Consider the following 14,024-nt stretch of genomic DNA (forward strand, 5'->3'; position numbering starts at 1 on the left):
TAAATTGTAGCCAAGTCGAAGTTCGTGCCGTACTGTGACGTTAAACATACAAATCGCGACGAGAGCGCGATTTCTCGTCAAAAAAAAAAAAAGAAAAGAGAAAAAGGAAGAAAGAGGAAGATGAGAGAATAAAAAAATATGACGCAGTAAACGCATAAATTCACGTATACTGCGACATGCTATATCAAGAACGCGAACTCCGATGCGTCCAAGTGATATTTTACATGCAATATCCCTATCCCGCGACGCGATCAATTGCGATGAATTTTTCAGGAAAATATTTCGACGTACCCCGAAGCGTACTGGTTCATCTCGCGCTTGTAGTTTCGAGCACGAGAACGAGAAAATTACGTTGTTGCGTTAATAGGTACGTGGCACGTGACACGCGCGAACCACTGAGCACGTTTTAAGTACATTAGAGCAATCTTGACTTAAACGAAAGTTACATTTTGTACCTACGTGAACATAAGTTTTTGACGTACGTAGAATATCGCTAAGAAGATAAGAAAGTTCGAGCACACAGTAAAATTTCGTAATTCGTGCCTTGAAGTATTATTTATTATCTATAATCTATAATAATTTGAATAAATTATGCGGAAAAATTTATTTTTAAAATTTGATAATTTAGTTACTTATAAAATATATTGTAAATATATTTTAAATTATTATATTATTTTAAATATATTTATAAAATATATATATGCATATGGTCGACAATTATACTTGTATAATTATAATTAATATATTATATATATATATTATAATATAATATATTACGCATTTATTGAAGTATTATTTTCCAAATTTATTTGAACGAAGAATTCGAGTCGTAAGAGTCGTTGTTCGATTCATTTATATCACTACAGCTTTTTCCTTGCAAATTTCGGCTAGATTTCGTGACTCATGCCCATAGTCCCTTTAGTGCGGTAATATTACATTTGTGTCTTATTACACGAACACTCCCGAGACTAAAGATGCTCCTACCACGTTCCCTAATTACGCACGTTCAGATTCGTTGTTAATATGCGAGAGAGAGACAATGGGTACGAGTCACGAAATCTTTTTACAAGTTTCGGATCTGGCCGAAATATACGTGCAAGTAAAGAACATAACGTTGATTTATACAATTAATCTGAATTAATTTAATTTAAAGTTGTAGAAATGTTTGTTTCCAACAAGCAAAATCTCGAGGAAAAATTCGTCGACGACTCTGATATAGGGATTAGTGCGGATCGAAAAAAAACTGCAACGTCATCGCAAATGTCACGTGTGCTATTTTCGTTATCAAAAGAATTACGTGTGCTAGCGTGACGGATACAACGCTCACGAGTACAAGCAGCGAGTGATAACCGCGATTTAATTAAAACGTGCTGCGCATTGTCGTATATATACACAACGTCGTAATGCGAACGTTGGCGAAATTGTTTCGTGTCAGATATGGGATTAAAAATAAAACGATATAGCTCATCTTGCTGTAATGCACGTACTAGTCGGATGAAAAATGTTATAGCCATTCAATCTATACCGCGCGCCTGTTTTTTCGCATTCGTAAATGTTTACTCGCGACTATCAATCAAGAAAAGATGGAATTATTTTCGTATTACATTAATTACATCTGATAAGACACGTTTACTCTTTCTTTCTTTTCTTCGATTATTCGAGCTTGAATTTTTTTAAATAACGATAGAAAATGGATAAAATTACGTTAAAAAGATTATTTATCTTTATCTATTTTTTGTACTTTATCTTACATTTTTTTTTAAATAGAAAGATATTTTAAAATGGAAAAATTCTCTCGGAGAAATGTGAATCGAAGAGAAATAGTTCGACAAACGAAATCGAACTAATCTCAATAATGCACGATTCTCAACGTAAAACAATAAGTTTATATTGAATTCGGATTCAATAGGAACGAATTCGTATATTTGGATTTGTAATTTCGTTTTAGTAATTTCGAATTCACTTATCTGTCTTTGTATTCTCGCCTGCATCTTTAATTTAAAATAACAATCGACACGTGAAAAAAATTGTTCCCACGAAATTTCTACATTAATTTGTTTAATCATTTATGAATGTTTGAAGAACAGTCGTTAATTTTATTCAAGCAATTCTTTTTGCTGCAGATATTTTAAGATTCCTTGGATATTAATTATTTTCTGACATTTTCATACTTAAATATTCATTTTTCTTAGGTTTCTAATTCGAAAAACTATTTTTAATAATATAGACTATAAAAAACATATAATATTGCAATTTGCAATTTTTAAATTAGCTTCAATCAATCGATTGATTTGTGTTTGGCAGTTACAAACGTAGACAAAGCAGTAACACAGTTAGAAACAATCTCTTTGATAAATCAATTGACAGTTTCAAACAGAGAAAGAGAGGGCGGAAAGGGGAAGAGAGAGAGAGAGAGAGAGAGAAAATTTCTCGTTGCTAAGCAGAAAGGCGAAATGAGAAGATTAGAGACTTAAATTAGAAACGTATTGCAACTTGCAAATCTACCAACCTCATTAACCCTTTTTAGTCTTGCTTTCTCACAACTCTACTCACTATTTACATTTTCTCAGATTTATGTCTAATACGCTAAATTAAACTTGTATATAAGTATAAAAATGAATAAATTATAAATTATCTCAGAGAAATTTTAAATACATCACGAAAAGAAGATTTGCGATAAGTCGGAATAAAGTGGCAAAAAGACGATTCTCGGAAATATTTCGACAAAAAGGCTATTAAATATCATTTTTTGATTATAGTTATAACTTACAACAATGTGACGATTAAAAATAACATTTGTGCTTATATCCTTTTTTCTTTGATTTCAAAATCACTCACATATACAATATATATACACTGGTTTAAAACTTCAATATCATGAAGGTAACGAATCGAGTCTAATGAGATGAACAATAGTGAGCAACTACATATTGTAAGATAATGTAATAACGTTTATTGATCGTCGAAGCAGATGACACATTGTATCCTAGCTTACAAAGCTGACTTTACATATCATGTAAACGTACGATTTTATATAGGGTCGTGATACAAAATATTACTCTCGTGATGAATTTGTCAAATCATCTCGATAACGATGTCGAGTAATCAGATATAGGAATATATTAATTATAAATATATTAATCATCACAATTGCCATTTTTAGAAATTTTGAATCTGTAAGATATATTTGAAAGGAGAGTAAAAATTTAATTATATAAGGCATAATTAAATGTGCGTGTTTAGATCCGTGATTCTTCCGCTCGATATATTTCCTCGGATTTAATCCTTTTTTTATTAATTTAGCTCTCATGAGGGCATTCACATTATGTTATTTGTAAAAATATTTAATTACGATCGCACGTGTGCTAATTATCAGAATACAATATAATCGCGTGGCATTTTATATAACATTTCTGACATTAATCGCACTCGATGAGCATTTTTTTTTATATTGCAGTGAATCGTGAAAATTACATAATAACATGAAATTAATGATTTGCCAAATGCACACGATGTTATCTTTGTTAATAACTATTTCCTTTTACAATACAATAAATGGAAAATCGATATACAGATTAAAATAAAATAATAAAATATTTACAGATCATTTATTTTACATATCTATATATTCAAAAATATGCTGACTCACTTATTGTTAAATTTTGAGTGAATAAATACATGAATTATACATATTTCAAAATAAATTATGAATGAAAATCGCCGAATTTACAATAATTACGCGACTAAGTAATAAATAGTGAAGTTATTAACAACTGTACTTATTAATTAAATACGTCGCGGAGAGTTACTCTAGTCAAATTGTTTTGTACTTGTGACGTTTTATTAATGACTGAGAAGCGCGAAACTGACATCGAAAATGTTACTCTGATTCTGCGCAATATTATGCAAGTAAATTAGTAAATAAGTTGAGATAATTAATTGATCGTCCAACCTGATAATCGCTAAGTGTAATAATCGTGCATATAATGACATTGACATATTTCCTATAATATTTGCGATTACATTGAAGAGATAATATTACGATGCACAAAGCATTTGCTCACTCATCGAGTCTCGCTACATGAATGACGCGATAATCGCGGTATATGTAAACATGCACAATAAAGTATTATATGTCTCGTCGCAAGAAATAAATACCGAACAATGCGTAATAGTTAACTTATTATGATCCACCTTCGTTTTGTACAGCGTACAAAATATGTATTGTTATTGTTATATCTATACGCGGTTTGTATCACTTATTTCATAGAAAGGTAGAGTCACTAGGCACTCCGTGTCATCATATTTTATCTTCAAGTACACTCGGAATAAATAGTAGTAAATATTTAATTATTTTATTAATTGTAAGAGATGTTAAATCATATTCTGTGAATACACACACAAAATCAAAGATTGTCAATTGCATTACAAAATATTTAATACGATATGAAATAGATATTTGTTGCGAAAAATGTATATGTAATGTTCTGTCTTGTAATTTTAGAAAAATTATTCATAATTGATTGATTATATCACTTTTCTTAATTTGAGCCACTCAATTTCGCGACTTGTGTATTCCATTTTTTGAATTTAAAAAGCAGTAAGAAAATTACATCTAAATAAATAAATTTAAGACACGCGACAAAAATATTTAAATTTGAATTTATTTAAAGAAATAATTATCTGTAAAAAATTACATTGAAACCATAATTTATAATTTCTATGAGTTGTTGGTTCGATTATGAAATGTATAAATTGTAAGAAATATTTGCTTCGATAAATCGTCTCGTATGATTTGATTACTCGCACAATCGCAGGAGTTAATTAATAACGCGACTTAATAAAAGTTCCAATTATTCATTGATTAATCAGATTTCGGTATTTTCTACTACTTGTCTACTACTCGCTCATACTTCGAAAGATAATACGATATTTTTCATCGCAAGATATGATTGCAACAAGTACTAGGAAATACGAAACTCGACCATTCACTGTGAATAATTGGGGATTATTAACCCGCGCGATTAATTAACTCTCAAGTTTGATAATTCGTGGGAACTCTCGAGACAACGGCTATTTATTAAAGCAATTATTTTGTACGATTTATGTGTGCATATTTCCAATAAAAATTTAAGCGACAATTTATAGAAATTATAAATTATTGCAGAATTTTTTGCACACAGTATTTATTCCTTTAAATATGTTTCAACACAATTTAAATTTTTTATTAATTTAAATGTAATTTGCATATTAATTAATTTTGAATTGAGAAAGCGAAATATAATACATACGAATCATAGAATCAAGTGATTCAAATATAGATAGGAAAAGCCGTGATATACATTTATCATTTATGAATATTTAGTAATATAAAAAATGTAATGTTCTGAATGAATTTTTATTTTGTAATATGTTAAATATTTCGTGACAATTTATCACACGTTATTTGAACTTTTTGTAAAACACGGTGTATTGTACATATGTATACTGCGTTATTGTTACGTGGATCGTATTGTTGTCATGCATGTAGCGAGACTCGAGAAAAAAAGGTAACGACGCTAGACGTTTTGTGTCATATATTATATTATTTTTCCAAGTATAATTGAAATAAATATTAATAAAAACGATCTTGTGAACAATCTAATTTTTAGTCAGTACATAAAATCAATTTTCACGATTATCGCGTCGTAATTTATAATCAACTCGCATAATATTGCAAAGTATCGTGGAATGGGATAAAAAAGCCAATGTCATTTTTAAAAAACAAAATTTTACATATTGATTCGAATACATCACTGCGATGATTAATTATATATAATTAATAAAACAACTATTATTATTTTAATCGTATTTCTCTTACTCATATACCACATAAATTCGGCGCTTGAATGTTGAGAATGTTTTGAAACACACATAATTCATATTGTATATGAATCGACGAAATTTATTGCGGCAAAACATTGATATATTCTTCGCTATTGCATTTTCGAGACATTTATCTTTAATTTTAATTTGCATATATATTGATACAGTTATTTAACAAAATGCGAGTAAAATTTCTGTTCAAAATGCATACGTATATATCATTCATTAGTATAACACAAATTTATTTGCACAGGTGTGAGTTTGGCCGCAATTTTGACCCGCCGACCAGATCATAATTTCATGTAGTTGATCGTAATTTTTGCTTCTCGTTGCAATATGAAATAAAAGACATATTGTGTGCGGTTAACGGAATGCTATATAAAATGCTGCAGAATTGTCGTATTTCAGTGATCGACGAGTACGCGCGTGATTGCTCTCTAATATAATTTTGTTCCGAAACATTCTATAATTTCTTTTATTAAATATTTCTTTTAAAATATAAATATTGAATTTTATATACGATATAATTACTTTTTGAAATAGTAATTATTTTAAACACTGTTTAATTAAACTATTCGGCTATTGTATTAGTAAATGTTAAATTGATTTTATCTTCAGTTCGATATAAGCTTAAAAAATTTTTTTTTAATAATTGAAATTCGCGAAAATTTCTTATTATTTAAAATAGTATATCTTACAAATACTTAATTCAGGAAATATTTTAATATATCAAAAACTATTTTAATATTTTTACTCTTGTTGGGCAACTTAACACTACCATACATTTGGCCCGTTAGGAGTAATAAATTTGGGGTTACAAGAAATTAGTAACAAATTAACATTTGATTATGCTATACATGCAAATTTGATTTCGCGTAATAGAAGTATCAGGTTAACGGAAATAAATTTTATTTATAATGTGGTTTTTAAAAATTCTTTTAGTTAGAAATAAAATTATACATTATTATATTCTATATAACAGAATTATTAAAATTAAAATTTATATAGAAAATAAAAAAGGTATTAATTATATACTACTTTTGCATACATGTATGTATAACTCTACTAAAACTCTTATGCTTATTTTTTATATTTTATTATTCCAATAAAATCTTTTGTGTCATGACATTTTATAAATACTGTTAGTAGTTAATTATACGTGATTTTATGTTGCACAACTGCATTCAATTAAAAAATATAGATGCGCATATACATGTATGATGTTTTTTGAATTTTTATATAATTTTACATTTTTTGCCGACAAAAGTTTCATTGTAAATTAATATAAAACTTCACGTGTTATTATAAATATTTATAAATTTGAAAAATCTCTCTTTGTAATAAAATGGAAATAATATACGCAAAAGAGTTTTGTAGCTGAAGAATTTTACCACTTTAACGTTGATATTGAGTCAAAGTAGAGTGGCACACAGCAATAAGCATCTTTACAAAAAAAATTTAAATAAGAAAATATAAAATTATATAAAAAACTTTATTATATATATAAAAATCTCTAATTTGAAATATTTATCTGCTTTAAGTCGCTACTTTTCATCTGAAAATTTTGTGCAAAAATATATTTCCAAAATATATCTTCTTTTTCGGTCACTTTTAGTGACCATATGTCACTCTATCCTCTACGTACGTTGACGAATTTTTCATCCGTGTCGTGAAACGTTATATTACACGTGTTATATCGCGGAAAGGTCTCCGATTAATTTATCAGACGACGGTGGCCGGTGTGCGATTGCCTTTGCTGTCGCTGTCGGCTTTGGTGCTGCAGTTATGCATAGAGTCCGCGGTAAAAGCATTAATGGCTCGCATTATTTCGTCGAGACTCGTTAGTGAGAGAAAATGATTTTTTATGTATAATTAGAAAAACGAATATACACACACGCGATATATTTGCCGACGTGAAACTACATTTCGTCGTAATGAGGACAAGTGGCAAAATAATGAGAAAATTCAGAAGAAACAGTCAAATATTAGTTCATAAATATTTACGTTTAATGTATATATAATAAATTAAACGTAAATATTTATCGTAAAAAATATCTCACACTTTTGAATCATTTTCACCACTTTTTAATCATTTTCTTCAACGAATTTAAAGCCAATTTTTTCTATGATGTAACAAAATTAATTTTGTGTTCTAAAGTGTAATTATTATCCTCATTGTTAGATTGAATTAGTTTTGAAATATCGATCTCACTATGTGAATGATACAATAAACTATTACTCTGCGGCATCTTTGTTCTAGACGCTGATAAGGTATCCTAAAATAATGGGTGATAAAACGAATCGATATTAACTAGCTTAACATCGTAAATTATACTCGGATGACTTTGCAACACGAACAGGCTGTTGCATGCATCAAACTGTTTTTTTCACGTCGTAACTTTGTTTATCGTGGTTTTTTCTTTTGTCGAAATATGGAATAGAACAGGTATTCCTTCTGTAAATTTTATCTCACAATACAGTTTTGCAATAACACGCTCTCGCGTGGAATTTGTGTTCGAATGGAATAATCCAATAATCACCTCAGATTGAATCGCGTAAATTAACGATCAGCATTTGTTAGCATTATACTTCTAGTCAAAATTTAACAATAGAAGATTATGGGAGATCAATATTTTTTTCACTTTTTTAGAATTATAAAAAATACAGAGAAAATATTTTTTTAAATCTAAGCTAAAAATGTTCAAAATACATCCTATAGATGAAACGAATTTGTTTAAGACTTTTATCAGCAAAATTGAAAACAATTAGTACTATACACTGTTAGAGTGTAATATTTTTTGAACACAGCAGAGGTGTGATTAATTTTCTGAAAAATATCTATTTTTCAATGTTCACATCGCATTGTTTAATCTTGAATTTTGCTCAAAGATTAAACGTACTGCATTTGCGGTACTTGCAGCGTCAGCGATTTGTAATATACGTATGCGGTAATTGCGTTACATTATCCGATATAATTTTCAACAGGATCAATTGAAGTACGATCTTTGCGAAAATTGGAACAGGCCACAAACTGGCGGTCTGCATGACTTCCTCTCAAATCCCGCGCACAGACAGATCGATATAACGCGGCCGGCTTTTCCACCAACGCGCGTATTTCCGTTTTCGATCTACGGGACGAAATAATGGTGATAAAGTTTGTTTGTTCCGAATTCCACGAGCGTTATTCTCACAATTTTTATTTGGCCATGTTAAGTGACGCGTGAATATCGAGACTGCTTCCGTGTATCATACGAATATATAACACTACATGACAATAAATCCTGATAACATTGACGAGAGAGAGCTCTTATCAATACTTGTCGTATATAGGAATAATAGACGCGCGTATATAATCTGTGATTCATATTTTACAGTGTTTGCTGTTATTTGAATAAAAGGATGTAGATGATCATCTAGATGAAATATTGGCGTCATCTTATCTTTATATAGATAATAAAAATATATATCTGTACCTGCATCTTATTGTTAGATGAAAAAAGTGTCATCTTTATTAAATCATCTGGAATAATGTTCAAATAATTTGGTTTATAGTCATGGCACATAAAAATACTTTAATATCTTTATCAAGTAGCAGAACTTAAGTAGTAAACGATAAAAACTTATAAATAAAAATATAAATATATTTTTACATTTCTTATACAATTTATCCAGATGAATTGCCATCTTAATTTGATCTTTTATCTAGATATATTTAAAACAAAATCATTTTCATTTTATCTAAGATCAATTTACATATTTTCATGTTATTATCTAATTAATTTTAAAATCATCTAAGCAAAGTACTGTTTATACAATATATCGAAATACAGATAGCAAAGTAAGCACTTTGATTCTAGTTAGGTTCATTTAAAATACAACTTTATATCACAACGTCGTAAAATACTTAAGTCTCAAGTAATAATAGAAGAATGAACATTATCCTCTCTCACGTGTCTCTAATCGCTTAATCCATTTTCGCGTGACGCGGATTACCATTTGCGAATAATGTGCCATCGTTTTAAGGAATGCAGTGCAACGGGCACGTGGGACGGGCATTTTGTTTGGCGTTACATGACGCTGTAATTCATTTTGCGAATATAAGAATGAGCATAACAAATAGAATTTACATGCACGAGCACGTATTCGCCTAATCGAGGCGTTTATAATCAAGCGCAATAATAACACGCGAATTCTTTCATGACTGCTATAATGAATTAACGTAATAAATTTACTCTATAACACGAGTTGGAAAGGTATCCGTCAAGTTAATTTCTCCCACCTCTGTGAAACATATTGTTCTGTTAAACTTTAAAGTTTCAAACGATCGAATGAATGGACAAGTTTGCACATAAACTATTTATATTGTTACACAACATATTTCTGGACGAAAATCGTTTTTTGCCATTTTACTTCTAAGGTATATTTTGATTGTACATTTATATTGATTATCTCTAATAACGATTTCTTTGACTACAATTTATATTAATAAAAATTAGATTTATTATTATTTTCTTCGAAAAATAATTATCGAAATGATAAATACATGTTGAGAGGATATAATAATAATTTTTTATATTACAATTTATATAAAAGATTACTATTATACACAAATTTCATGAGAATAATCCCAAATAGAACAGAAAATCAAAATAATATCATTTTGACGTCATATTGATCAAATTTGGAGTTCAAATTTGGTCAAGATGACGTCAAATTGACATTATTTTGACTTTTCTGTTCTACTTGGGATATCATGCTTAATCTTGACAACACATACAAGTAACTTTATTTATACGATTAATCAATCTCATACGTGCGTGTAATAAATTTCATGTAATGCCATATTTGAGATCGTGATAATTATAACACGCAATGACAGACGATATTATACTTCCTAGGTTACGTATAGGATCGATTTACCGGTACAACATATGTCATTTATGACATCTGCAAAAATGCGATATGCTTGCTCACAGATGAAAAGATAAACGACATACATCGATTTCCCGTCATGTTGCATAAAAGTAATCGATTGAAATAATATTTATTATATCGTTGAGTTCTACTATAAGCACATTTTACTTTTAACTTCAAAAGAAAAGGTGTGAAATCGAGAAATTGATTCTTTTTATATTTATTTTATTTACCTTGGAAATTATGGTAAGATTATATCAAAACACAAAGAAAAGTTTGGAAACTGTATAATATATTGGGTAATAGAAAACTGAAATTGTAGGTAACTCTCTTAATACCTGATAAGTCTTTCAATATGTCTAAATAATAATTATCAAAGTATGAATAAAAAATGCAAACATTCTACATTAAAAGTGAAAATATTTGAGATTGTGATAAAATTAATTGTATATGTATATCTCATTCTCTCTCTCTCTCTCTCATAAAGATTATCTTTTTAAATTTTATTTTTATTATTCTGAAACAGGAGAAAATATATTATCATTATTCTTTCTCTTTCTCTTGCTTTGTATTCCCCTCTCTCTTTTTTCAATTAAAAATTCTTTTAAAACTAAAAATTTAATCAAAGTATTTTATTTTACATTTTCGAATTCTTTAATTGTTTAATATATAATAAAAATATATAATGGATAATAATGGACTATTTTGCATAATATATTTGCTTTAATAAAATAATTAAGTCCTTTTTATGATTTTTATTAAGCATATAATCTCGATGAGAAAAATATTTAAAAAATAATATGTATATTTTTTTATATTAAAAAAGTTTTGATTGCAACATTGCATTTCTCTTCTATTTACCTTTTGACGGAATTTACAATTTCACGATTTGATTGAAGACATCAATATGTATGTACATATATTTTGCATATGTTCAGAATGACGTATGTAACTCAATCGGAATTTAATTGTGTTATGTTAAATTTTTCTCTGAGAAGAGTTAGTAGGCGGTATATTTTATAAATTTTTCATTTATTCCTGTACATCTGAATTTGAATTGCCAAAAAGCTCTCACGTATCTCATTTGAAAGAATGCAGTTTAACTTGAAACTTTACACTATTGATAAAGTTAGTGCATGAAAAATTTCATGCATGTGCATATTTTAGTACTACATCAAATTTATTTCTAGCGTTATAAAACTCTTTATGAATTACATTCATTTAGTTTCATCACATTAATCAACATCTATTATCATTGCTATTAATAATATTTATTGTATAAAAATAATATTTAATTTTTTGAACACGAGACTAATTTACTAATTAAACACCAATGCTTCGACCCTTTATATAAAATAAAAATAATATCTACATTTTTTACTATAAAATCTTTATTTAACATATATTTTATCTTCATTATTTATTAATTTTTAGATATATTAAGATTAATAAAATGCATTATAATACAGCAAACAAAAAAAAAAAAATATATATATATATATATATATATATATATATATATATATATAATTCTTTTGTATTTTAGAAAAATTTTGTGTCAAAATATCAACGCGATATTCAGATAAGGATATAATCATTTTGTTCTAGATCTAAATTTTTAATTATTTAATTAAATATTAATGTACCTATATACATGCATATAGTGATTAAAGATTAATATATCTAAAGATTAATGAGCTAAAGAGCAGAAATGCGCATTGAATAAAAATTACTATAAAAGATGTAGGTGTTTTGTTTGACGTAAAGCTTAGGCAGAGGCGTCGGTGCTAATTGGCAGCCAACAGCCTCACTTTCACAAAAATTATGTACTGGGTATGTCTTGATTGCCATACCCCGCCACGTCGACTTTAAGCCGACATGACGCGCTATTGAAGTAGCGAGCACCCTTTTTGATCGGTCCGCTGCTCGTCCGCAGCTTATGAACACTTCGTATCGAAAACTAAATGCGAGATAAAGATAGCTCGGTAAGCCATCTGCTGCACGCTTCAGGAACTAATATTCTGATATACTTTAACTTCTCTTTTAGATTCAATCTACAATATTTATTATTAATTTATTCCAAAAGAAATATTCTTATTATATTTTTAAGGTGTATATTAACAAATTAAGTACAGCTAACATCAAAAAGATATATAAAATGTTATATAAATTTAAAATATTAATCTAAATATGGCTATATTTATATATTAAAAATCAATTGATACAAAGTTTCGCTCGTATATTGTAAATACAACTAGTGATAGATAAAAAGGCCAACTTATCGAGCAATTATTAGAGTTGTTCTGTCAAATAAAATTTATTCCATGTATAAACTAAATATAAAACATTATGTGAAAGCTACAAACATTCTATACTCAAACTTAAGCGAAAATTGCAATTATTATAAAAGAAGCGTTTTAACCGCACGCGGTCTTCCTTAGTATTATATTATAGTAATCAATTACTGTAATACATATAATACTAAGGAAGACCGCGTGCGGTTGAAACGCTTCTTTTATAATAATTGTAATTTTCGCTTAAGTTCGAGTATAGAATATTTGTAGCTTTCACATAATGTTTTATATTTAGTTTATACATGGAATAAATTTTATTTGACAGAACAACTTTAATAATTGCCCGACAAGTTGGCCTTTTTATCTATCACTAGTTGTATTTATATATTAAGTTTTGTAATTTTTTCAGTGTTATATTTATTTTTTAAACTTATATTAAACTTGTTATTTATAAAAAATGAATCAATAACATTTTATATATATACTTGCAAGCTTGTTTTATCGAGTATATATGAGATACACGAGAAGTGAAATCACTAAATTGTATCAATTTATATACATTGTGCATAATATTATTATAATGATTCTCAAAAAGTTTTAATTATTTAATTATATTTTAGAATATTATTAAACGTATTTAAATCAGTAAAAATGTAACAATAAGCTAATTAATTACCGGATTTAAATTGATTTATTAAAGAATTTCATTACGAAGCAATGTTTTCATTACGAAGCATTGACTAAACGATGAAGTTAATCGTGCACTTAAATATAAACATTAGTTGAACTCGTTCGAAAGAGCAGTCCACAATTAATTAAAGCAGTATAATACGAGAATAGTAATCAATTTAACTGCAACCTGCGAAAAGGATTTTTATTACATGACTGATTTATCAACATTGCGTGCTGATGACAAAGTTTGCATAAATCCACATGTATATATCATAAATA

The 14,024-nt window shown here is 28.1% G+C and overlaps 2 protein-coding genes and 1 non-coding gene across 7 annotated transcripts in view; 1 reads left to right on the top strand and 2 right to left on the bottom strand.

The window, feature by feature from the left end:
- Positions 1 to 14,024, bottom strand: part of LOC114946092 (orexin receptor type 2) — a 37,192-nt gene that overhangs the window by 14,314 nt on the left and 8,854 nt on the right. The gene's annotated exons all lie outside the window — the stretch shown is intronic.
- LOC114946098 (uncharacterized) overlaps positions 1 to 14,024 on the top strand; it is a 77,755-nt gene that overhangs the window by 12,496 nt on the left and 51,235 nt on the right. The gene's annotated exons all lie outside the window — the stretch shown is intronic.
- Positions 12,554 to 12,691, bottom strand: LOC114946106 (U11 spliceosomal RNA). Its single transcript, XR_003822555.1, has one exon. It is a non-coding gene; the product is annotated as a U11 spliceosomal RNA (small nuclear RNA).

Source organism: Nylanderia fulva, unplaced genomic scaffold (genome assembly GCF_048542155.1).
Source record: "Nylanderia fulva isolate GAGA-0341 unplaced genomic scaffold, ASM4854215v1 Scaffold36, whole genome shotgun sequence".
In the NCBI taxonomy this organism is placed as follows: Eukaryota; Metazoa; Arthropoda; class Insecta; order Hymenoptera; family Formicidae; genus Nylanderia; species Nylanderia fulva.